The following is an 11,077-nucleotide window of genomic DNA, read 5'->3' as shown; positions in this document are numbered from 1 at the left end:
ATTGCCTCTGCACTAATGACTAAATGCAGATACATGTACACTACCGTTCAGAAGTTTGGGGTCACTTAGAAATGTCATTGTTTTTGAAAGAAAAGCACATTTTTTTTGCCCATTAAAATAAAATAAAATGTATTTGAAATACAATGTAGACATTCTTAATGTTGTAAATGACTATTGTAGCTGGAAACCGTTGATTTTTTAAAATGGAATATTCACATAGTTGCTGATAATTGGCCTCTGTAGCCTATCACTCTTGTGTTCCAAAGGCACGTTGTGTTAGCTAATTCAAGTTTATCATTTTAAAAGGCTAATTGATCATTAGAAAACCCTTTTGCAATCATGTTAGCACAGCTGAAAACTGTTGTGTTTATTAAAGAAGCAATAAAACTGGCCTTCTTTAGACTAGTTGAGTGTCTGGAGCGTCAGCATTTGTGGGTTCAATTACAGGCTCAAAATGGCCAGAAACAAATACTTTTTTTCTGAAACTCGTCAGTCTATTCTTGTTCTGGGAAATGAAGGCTATTCCATGTAAGAAATTGCCAAGAAACTGAAGATCTCATACAATGCTGTGTACTACTCCCTTCACAGAACAGTGCAAACTTGCTTGAACCAGAATAGAAAGAGGATTGGGAGGTCCCGGTGCACAACTGAGGAAGAGGACAAGTACATTAGTGTCTAGTTTGAGAACACCTCACAAGTTCTCAACCGACAGCTATGTTAAATAGTACACGCAAAACAGCAGCCTCAACGTCAACAGTGAAGAGGCGACTCTGAGATGCTGGCCGTCTAGGCAGAGTTCCTTTGTCCAGTGTCTGTGTTCTTTTGCCCATCTTAGTCTTTTATTTTTATTGGCCAGTCTGAGATATGGCTTTTTCTTTTCAACTCTGCCTAGAAGGCCAGCATCCCGGAGTTGCACCTTCACTGTTGACGTTGAGACTGGTGTTTTGCAAGTACTATTTAATAAAGCTGCCAGTTGAGGACTTGTGAGGTGTCTGTTTCCAGCTACAATAGTCATTTACAACATTAACAATGTCTACACTGTATTTCGGATCAATATTTTCTCATTTTAATGGACGAAAAATATGCTTTTCTTTCAAAAACAAGGACATTTCTAAGTAACCCCGAACTTTTGAACGGTAGTGTATGTCTATACTGTGTAGTGCACCCCTCCCCAATGTAAACAATATTTTCACATGACCCTTCCCTTGTTCTGTAAAATAAATTGCACACCCTCTCCCCTCATAGAATTATATCAAAATACTGTTTACGACAAAAAATAACAGTAACTGTAGAAGCCCTGTGTTTATAAATGGGGATATCGACTTTGCCACTTCAGCATGTTTTTGTGGCAAAGTCAATGCCACGCAGGGCTACGAGCCAGAAGGTTGAGGGTTCACGGACCACCATGGATGAGCTCACTCTCCCTGCCTGTTTCATTACACTACGGTCAGAGCCGGCTGCAGACAATGATTCGCTAGGGGGGGAAATCAGATTTTCAAAATTTTGATTCCTTATTTATGAATATATAAAAAAACATGCAACACATTTTCCACCAACAGCTTTCTGTGCCAATGCATCGCACAACCAATGAACAAAGCATAACCACTTCAGGCACTTCAATATCATGGTTTGCGTTTTCAACACCACTATAAAAAGACTGTGTCATTCGAGACAAACAGAAAATGCATCCCTACCTACCTTGTAGGCCTACCCAGCATCAAAGGCTTGGCATGACAATGTCTGGATGTCATTCAACTGTTTGGTGTTTTGCAATGATGTGTCCTTCCATTCATCAAATGGCCTTCTGCACAGTCTGGATTGATTCATTGATTTTATTTGTCGGATTGCATTGTGGTCCCTATTTTTCTACATAAATACATATACAATTACATACAGTTGAAGTCAGAAGTTTACATACACCTCAGCCAAACATATTTAAACTCATTTTTTCACAATTCCTGACATTTAATCAGAGTAAAAATTCCCTGTCTTAGGTCAGTTAAAATAAAGTGGTGATTACATACACTCAATGAGTATTTAGAAGCATTGCCTTTAAATTGTTTAACTTGGGTCAAACGTTTCGGGTAGCCTTCCACAAGCTTCCCACAATAAGTTGGGTGAAGTTTGGCCCATTCCTCCTGACAGAGCTGGTGTAACTGAGTCAGGTTTGTAGGCCTCCTTGCTCGCAGGCGCTTTTTCAGTTCTGCCCAGACATTTTCGATGGGATTGAGGTCAGGGCTTTGTGATGGCTACTCCACAACCTTGACATTGTTGTCCTTAAGCCATTTTGCCACAAATTTGGTAGTATGCTTGGGGTCATTGTCCATTTGGAAGACCCATTTGCGACAAAGCTTTAACTTCCTGACTGATGTCTTGAGATGTTGCTTCAATATATCCACATAATTTTCTGTCCTCATGATGCCATCTATTTTGTTAAGTGCACCAGTCCCTCCTGCAGTAAAGCACCCCCACAACATGATGTTGCCACCCCCGTGCTTCACAGTTGGGATGGTGTTCTTCGGCTTGCAAGCCTCCCCCTTTTTCCTGCAAACATAACGATGGTCATTATGGCCAAACAATTCTATTTTTGTTTCATCAGACCAGAGGACATTTCTCCAAAAAGTACGATCTTTGTCCCCCTGTGCAGTTGCAAACCGTAGTCTGGCTTTTTTATGGCAGTTTTGGAGCAGTGGCTTCTTCCTTGCTGAGCGGCCTTTCAGGTTATGTCGATATAGGACTCGTTTTACTGTGAATATAGATACTTGCGCGGTATGATGGCTGCGTGGACCCATGGTGTTTATACTTGTGTACTATTGTTTGTACAGATGAACGTGGTACCTTCAAGCGTTTGGAAATTTCTCCCAAGGATGAACCAGACATGTGGAGGTCTACAATTTTTTCTGGGGTCTTGGCTGATTTCTTTTGATTTTCCCATGATGTCAAGCAAAGAGGCACTGAGTTTGAAGGCAGGCCTTGAAATACATCCACAGGTGCACCTCCAATTGACTCAAATGATGTCAATTTGCCTATCAGAAGCTTCTAAAGCCATGACATAATTTTCTGGAATTTTTCAAGCTGTTTAAAGGCAAAGTCAACTTAGTGTATGTAAACTTCTGACCCACTGGAATTGTGATACAATGAATTCTAAGTGATATAATCTGTCTGTAAACAATTGTTGGAAAAATTACTTGTGTCATGCACAAAGTAGATGTCCTAACCGACTTCCCAAAACTCTTGTTTGTTAACAAGAAATTTGTGGAGTAGTTGAAAAACAAGTTTTAATGACTCCAACCTAAGTGTATGTAAACTTCCGACTTCAACTGTAGATAGATACAGACACATTACAGAGATAGAGACAACACATGCTTGACCTCCAGATGAGTGTGAGTGGGGAGTTTTAACACAATTCTTACAAGCTTGTTTGGCTGGTAGCTTATTCATTAGATGTTTGGGGCTGCTGGTGAACCATGATGTGCAGGTATAATCACAGTGACACTGGACTAACGCACTTGCCAGAGTCTTTAGGGTGTCTATAGATAGGTTTCCATCCCATTAGCTACAGATTTTCATGTGAATATTCTCAAATCTGCATTAAAAACAACATGCACATTTCCCCATAAGAGTTTTGTTTCCCTCGAATTTACTTTTTTCATCTCTAGGCCTACAATTGATTTTGTCACAAAAAATGTTGTATAGGTATAGCAAATGTGCCCACTCGGGTATTGGCACGTGCGCTCTAGCCAACAGTTTGTAGATACAGTGCGGGTATAGCCTACAATACACAATGATATTATTATGGACAAAAGTGCAAGATTATTTATATTTGTCAAATGGCAGCCAAGCATTGATCATCATGTCAGCAGAATAAGACCTTGGTGTTTATTGAAAGGAGCATCAAGCTCATCACCATGCATTTTCACCACACTGTGAAGTTTATCTTCATTTATTTAATTTGTAGCCTAATAAACCGCATGCTTTCCCATGATGTCGTGACATTTTTAATCCGACATGTACCAAAAGGTTGGACGTAAACCTGGTTAATGTCAAGCCATTTTGAGACTGCTGGAATTATATTTTGGACAAACGTGCTCATGCCTACAGAATACTTTTGAAGTAGCCTAATCAGATGAAAACATTGTGACTGGTTGTGTTTAAGTCACATATAAAAGATAATACATTTCAAAAGTTAAATGATAAATATTTAGGCTATATTGAAGCACAAGGTTCAAGGGGGCATGAGGAACAGCCTCTCTGATTGGAGAGGAGGCAGAGCGTTCGTTAAACTTTCCTGAATAACTGGGCCTGCCGGGAGCATATGTCGCCACATTATTATAGGACGACTTGGGAGAATGATGATCTGCAGCAGACAGCGCATCCCAGTATCAGAAGTAGAAATACAGCCAGACTGGCCTGCTACTGTGCCATTCTATACCTTATAAACTGTCGAGAGTAGACCCACAACGGTTCCAAATGGAATGAAACATTTAAATCATAGGGCCGTTGCGCCATTATTCAAATTCCATTTTCACCTAGAGTAGAATTTTGTACTCACTTGAAAACAATAATGCAATTATTCATTGCATTTTAGTGTTGTAGGCTAGTCTAGGTCGGATAATTGTATTGTCCCTAAACAAGATCAATAGGGGAGCTTTTTTGAGCTGCGTGTCTCAAGTCTTTACTGTTCTTTCATGTGCAGTGATCAAATCAAATCAAATTGTATTTGTCACGTGCACCGAATCCAACAGGTGTAGACCTTACTGTGAAATGCTTACTTACGAGCCCTTAACCAACTATTCAGCTCAAGAAATAGAGTTAAGAATATATTTACTAAATAAAAGAACGTACAAAATAAAATTCAAAGTAAAACAATAAAATAACAATAACTAGGCTATCTACCAGGGGTACCAGGTACCGAGTCAATTTGCAGGGTACAGGTTAGTTTAAGTAATTTGTACATGTAGGTAAAGGGGGAGGGGGGGGGGGTGTACATAGTCCGGGTGGCCATTTGATTAATTGTTCAGCAGTCTTATGGCTTGGGGGTAGAAGCTGTTAATTAGCCTTTTGGATCTACACTTGGCGCCCTGGTACCGCTTGCCATCCGGTAGCAGAGAGGACCGTTTATGACTTGGGTGACTGGAGTCTTTGACAATTTTTAAGGTCTTTCTCTGACACCAACTAGTATATAGGTCCTGGATGGCAGGAAGCTTGGCCCCAGTGATGTACTGGGCCGTACGCACTACCCTCTATAGCGCCTTACGGTCGGATGCCGAACAGATGCCGGATGCCGACTGTCTTGGTGTGTTTGGTCCATTATAGTTTGTTGATGACGTGAGCACCAAGGAACTTGAAACTCTCAACCCGCTCCATTACAGCCCTGTCGATGTTAATGGAGGCGTGTTTGGCCCTACTTTTCCTGTAGTCCACGATAAGCTCCTTTTTCTTGCTCACATTGAGGGAGAGGTTGTTGTCCTGGCACCACACTGCCACGTGTCTGACCTCCTCCGTATTGGCTGTCTCATTGTTGTCGGTGATCAGGCCTACCACTGTTGTGTCGTCAGCAAACTTAATGACGATGATGGAGTCATGCTTGGCCACGCAGTCGTGGGTGAACAGGGAGTACAGCAGGGGGCTAAGCACGCACCCCTGAAGGGCCCCCGTGTTGAGGATCAGCGTGGCAGACGTGTTGTTGCCTACCCTTACCACCTGGGTGGTGGCCCGTCAGGAAGTCCAGGATCTAGTTGCAGAGGGAGGTGTTTAGTCCCAGGGTCCTAAGCTTAGTGATGAGCTTTGTGGGCACTATGGTGTTGAACGCTGAGCTGGAGTCAATGAACAGCATTCCCACATAGGTGTTCCTTTTGTCCAAGTGGGAAAGGGGCAGTGTGGAGTCCGATTGAGATTTCGTCATCTGTGGATCTGTTGGGGCGGTATGCGAATTGGAGTGGGTCTAGGGTTTCTGGGATGATGGTGTTGATGTGAGCCATGACCAGCCTTTTAAAGCACTTCATGGCTACCGACGTGAGTGCTACGGGGCGGTAGTCATTTAGGCAGGTTACCTTCGCTTTCTTGGGCACAGGGACTATGGTTGTCTGCTTGAAACATGTAGGTATTACAGACTCAGTCAGGGAGAGGTTGAAAATGTCAGTGAAGACACTTGCCAGTTGGTCCGCACATGCTCTGAGAACATGTCCTGGTAATCCGTCTGGCCCCGCGGCCTTGTGAATGTTGACCTGTTTAAAGGTCTTTCTCACATCGGCCACGGATAGTGTGATCACACAGTCGTCCGGAACAGCTGGTGCTCTCATGCATGCTTCAGTGTTGATTGACTCGAAGCAAGCCTAAAAGGCATTTAGCACGTCTGGTAGTCTCACGTCACTGTGCAGCTCGTGGATGGGTTTCCCTTTGTAGTCTGTAATAGTTTGCAAAGCCTGCCGCACCCAACGAGCGTCGGAGCCGGTGTAGTAGGGTTCAATCTTAGTCCTGTATTGATGCTTTGCCTGTTTGATGGTTCATCTGATGGTATAGCAGGATTTCTTATAAGCGTCTGGATTAGTGTCTTGCTCCTTGAAAGTGGCAGCTTTAGCCTTTAGCTCGGTGCAGATGTTGCCTGTAATCCATGGCTTCTGGTTGGCATATTTATGTACATTCACTGTGGGGACGACGTCGTTGATGCACTTATTGATGTAGCCAGTGATTGGAACATATTCCAGTTTGTGCTAGCAAAACAGTCCTGTAGCGTAGCATCCGCTTTGACTGACCACTTCCGTATTGAGCGAGTCACTGGTACTTCCTGCTTTAGTTTTTGCTTGTAAGCAGGAATCAGGAGGATATAATTATGGTCAGATTTGCCAAATGGAGGGCGAGGGAGAGCTTTATATGTGTCTCTGTGTGTGGAGTAAAGGTGGTCTCAAGTTTTTTTTTCTCTGGTTGCACATGTGACATGCTGGTAGAAATGAGGTAAAATGGTAAAAGGTTTGCCTGCATTAAAGTGACCCGGCCACTAGGGGCGCCACTTCTGGATGAGCATTTTCTTGCTTGCTTATGGCCCTATACAGCTCGTTGAGTACGGTCTTAGTGCCGGCATCGGTTTTTATATCCTTCGCGTCGGACTCATTAAAGAAAAAAACTTTGTCCAGTTCGAGGTGAGTAATCGCTGTTTTTATATCCAGAAGCTCTTTTCGGTCATAAGAGACGGTAGCAGCAACATTATGTACAAAATAAGTTAAGAACAATGTGAAAAAACACACAAAATAGCACAGTTGGTTAGGAGCCCATAAAACGGCAGCCGTCCCCTCTGGCACCACTGTAAGAATGCATCTGGCCTCTCCGCTGCCTCTCAGCTATTGCTATTTGTTCTTGTGGATTCATATTGAAAATGTATGCAGCTTTGAATGCTTTTATGTGTGATATGATTGCTAGTTAACCCATTGCAGATCTGGACAAATGAGATGGAAGGATAGACAGTTAGACTTGTAGACTATATTGACTTGTGGTATAGTAAAATTTAGTGTGGATAAAAGCGTAGTGCATAAGGAAAGAACCAAAACACCTTGATATAGGGGAGGGGCAAGCAAGCAGATGAGGAAATTTGGCTAGGATGGAAGCAATTATATAGTACCTGCGGAGTGAATTAAAAACCAGGGGGAAAAACGCACTACCCTCCCCTGTGCCCCCCCCCCCCAAAAAAACATACAACCCTCCCCAAAGCAACAAAAAAAAGTTTGAAAATGCTCCCCAATTTTGGAACCCTTGCATAGGAGGGCCTTGCATAGCAGAGAACCAGTATTCTGTAGGGGACAGTTATCAAGTTTTTAGGTTAATTTGTTTCACAGTCACACAAGTTAACCTTCAGAAACGGATCACGCCATATTGAGACTGGATGCCAGGGTGTCATAGCTCAAGCTCATTGCCACCATATGTGGTTTCAGGGACATTTTTCAAACGACCTTTTGGATTATGTGTCATTCACAACTTGAGATGGACAGTTGGGTGTAATAGGACACGGGGGTGCTTTTAGAGCACATTGTGAGCAACCATCCTTATTTACAGATAACACCTGCTGCTTGGCTCAAGGACATGTATTTACACAGAACTTCTATGGAGTGAATTAGCGGTCAGATAACAGGTTAGGCATAGGGAAATGGATAAGTCAGCCAATAACGTCTCTTATTTTCTTGACATGGATAATTAGGCAAATATTTATAAAGAACAGTCATTGGGTGTTGGCCCTAAAGACTGCCAACACCTTGCATATCCGCCCTGAAATTATTGTTGGCAACAGTCAGCCACTCTTATTTTACAATGAGGTATAAATCCAGCACCAAACTAATATAAGTTTCACAAGTAGACCGGCTCCTAAAATGTAATCTGTTTCCCATTGACTATTTTAAAATATATATATAACTCGGCAAATCAGTTAACAACAAATTCAGGCCAAACCTGTGCCAATTGTGCACCGTCCTGTGGGACTCCCAGTCACGGCCGGTTGTTATACAGCCTGTAATTGAACCGGGATCTGTAGTGACACCTCTAGCACTGATATGCTGTGCCTTAGACCGCTGCGCCACTCAGGAACCCAACTTTTCACTATCACCATGACTTTATTGTAATTTGGTTTGCCAATAGGTTACATCCTGCTAAAATGCTGTTTGAACAGTATTGGAGGCTACAGACTGAGCTGTTGAGTGCAGTCATGCAACAACCTTTACCTCCGACAACCTATTGCATGCCATTCCCTGTATTCAGACAAAAGATGCCCATTGATTATAATCCGTAGGAAAAGTTATACATCATATTAATAGATGTTGCTTGTTTAACAAAAGGGAACTTACTTGGGTGTACTCTAAAATGAATATAATTGCGTGTTACTTCAATGTACTAATAAGTACTGTAACAATCCCGGGGGTCGGGCCATGCTGGAGGGGGGTGGCATCTGTTCAAACAAGAGAAGCGAAAAATACTGAAGCAAATCATCAGGGAAGAATGATAATAGGCAAGTAATGCAGCAACATCGTTTCTGGGGGGGGAAAACGGTTTGGTTAGTGAAGCGAAAACTGATTTTATTTGTAGTTGCTCCTAAGAGAGGCTCCCGAGTAGCGCAGCGGTCTAAGGCACTGGACCTCAGTGCTAGAGGCGTAACTACAGACCCTGGTTTGATTCCTGGCTGTATCACAACCGGCCGTGATTGGGAGTCGCACAATTGGCCCAGCGTCGTCCGGATTAGGGTTTGGCCGGGGTAGGCCGTCAATTGTAAATAAGAATTTGTTCTTAGCTGACTTGCCTAGTTAAATAAATAAAAATTGACGACCCATACGCACAACACTATTTGATCATATTGGGAACAAAAACTTTTGGGTGCAAGGGGCATATCCTTTGTGCACTCTAAAACAGTCCAGTGTGCAAAAAAGGCAACCATTCATACATACCAGGACAAGGAGACTTTTAATTAGAAGGTAAATCATTTTGAATAAATTCTTCTAATCTAACCCGTCTGGGTATCTGTTTTCCCCACATATCATTCATTGTTTTCTCACAAGTTCCTGTCCTAGAAGCAAGAAAGTGTGCCCATAGCGCTTGGTTTGCACTTTGGAGGCAGTACCTGTAGCACAACAGTGAAGCATTTCTCAGACAAAACATGAGATGTCAAATGCAATTGAATGATAATGTCCCAGCACTTCTACAGTTGAAGTCGGAAGTTTACATACACCTTAGCCAAATACATTTAAACTCAGTTTTTCACAATTCCTGACATTTAATCAGAGTAAAAATTCCCTGTCTTAGGTCAGATAGGATCACCACTTTATTTTAAGAATGTGAAATGTCAGAATAATAGTTGAGAGAATGATTTATTTCAGCCTTTATTTATTTCATCACATTCCCAGTGGGTCAGAAGTTTACACTCAATTAGTATTTGGTAGCATTGCCTTTAAATTGTTTAACTTGGGTCAAACGTTTCAGGGAGCCTTCCACAAGCTTCCCACAATAAGTTGGGTGAATTTTGGCCCATTCCTCCTGACAGAGCTGGCGTAAATGTGACAGGTTTGTAGGCCTCCTTGCTCGCACACGCTTTTTCAGTTCTGCCCACACATTTGTGATGGTCACTCCAATACCTTGACTTTGTTGTCCTTGAGCCATTTTGCCACAACTTTGGAAGTATGCTTGAGGTCATTGTCCATTTGGAAGACCCATTTGCGACCAAGCTTTAAACTTCCTGACTGATGTCTTGAGATGTTGCTTCAATATATCCGCATAATTTTCTGCCCTCATGATGCCATCTATTTTATGAAGTGCACCAGTCCCTCGTGCAGCAAAGCACCACCACAACATGATGCTGCCACCCCCGTGCATCACGGTTGGGATGGTGTTCTTTGACTTGCAAGCCTCCCCCTTTTTCCTCCAACTATAACGATGGTCATTATGGCCAAACAGTTCTATTTTTGTTTCATCAGACGAGAGGACATTTCTCCAGAAAGTACAATCTTTGTCCCCCTGTGCAGTTGCAAACTGTAGTCTGGCTTTTTTATGGCGGTTTTGGAACAGTGGCTTCTTCCTTGCTGAGCGGCCTTTCAGGTTATGTCGATATAGGACTGGTTTTATTGTGGATGTAGATACTTTTGTACCTGTTTCCTCCAGCATCTTCACAATGTCCTTTGCTGTTGTTCTGGGATTGATTTGCACTTTTCGCACCAAAGTACTTTCATCTCTAGGAGACAGAACGCGTCTTCTTCCTGAGCGGTATGATGGCTGCGTGGTCCCATGGTGTTTATACTTGCATGCTGTTGTTTGTACAGATGAACGTAGTACCTTCAGGCATTTGGAAATTGGTCCCAAGGATGAACCAGACTACAATACAAAACATAAATGTCTTATATCTTCATCTTATTGCACACAATTTGAGGAAAAGCCTGACAGTGCCTCACCTTTTTTATTGTTTTATTTGTCTGCAGATTTCTGAAATCTACGAATTGCAGATGATTATAAAAAAACACTAATGTTGTCCTGTTGCTTTGGTTCCCAAGTTGTTGGGACATTTTTGGAAATGCGTACTCGATTGTCAACCCCCAACATCAAATGGAACAAG

Source organism: Salvelinus fontinalis, chromosome 28 (genome assembly GCF_029448725.1).
Source record: "Salvelinus fontinalis isolate EN_2023a chromosome 28, ASM2944872v1, whole genome shotgun sequence".
Lineage (NCBI taxonomy): Eukaryota > Metazoa > Chordata > Actinopteri > Salmoniformes > Salmonidae > Salvelinus > Salvelinus fontinalis.
This window is presented reverse-complemented; position numbering follows the sequence as displayed.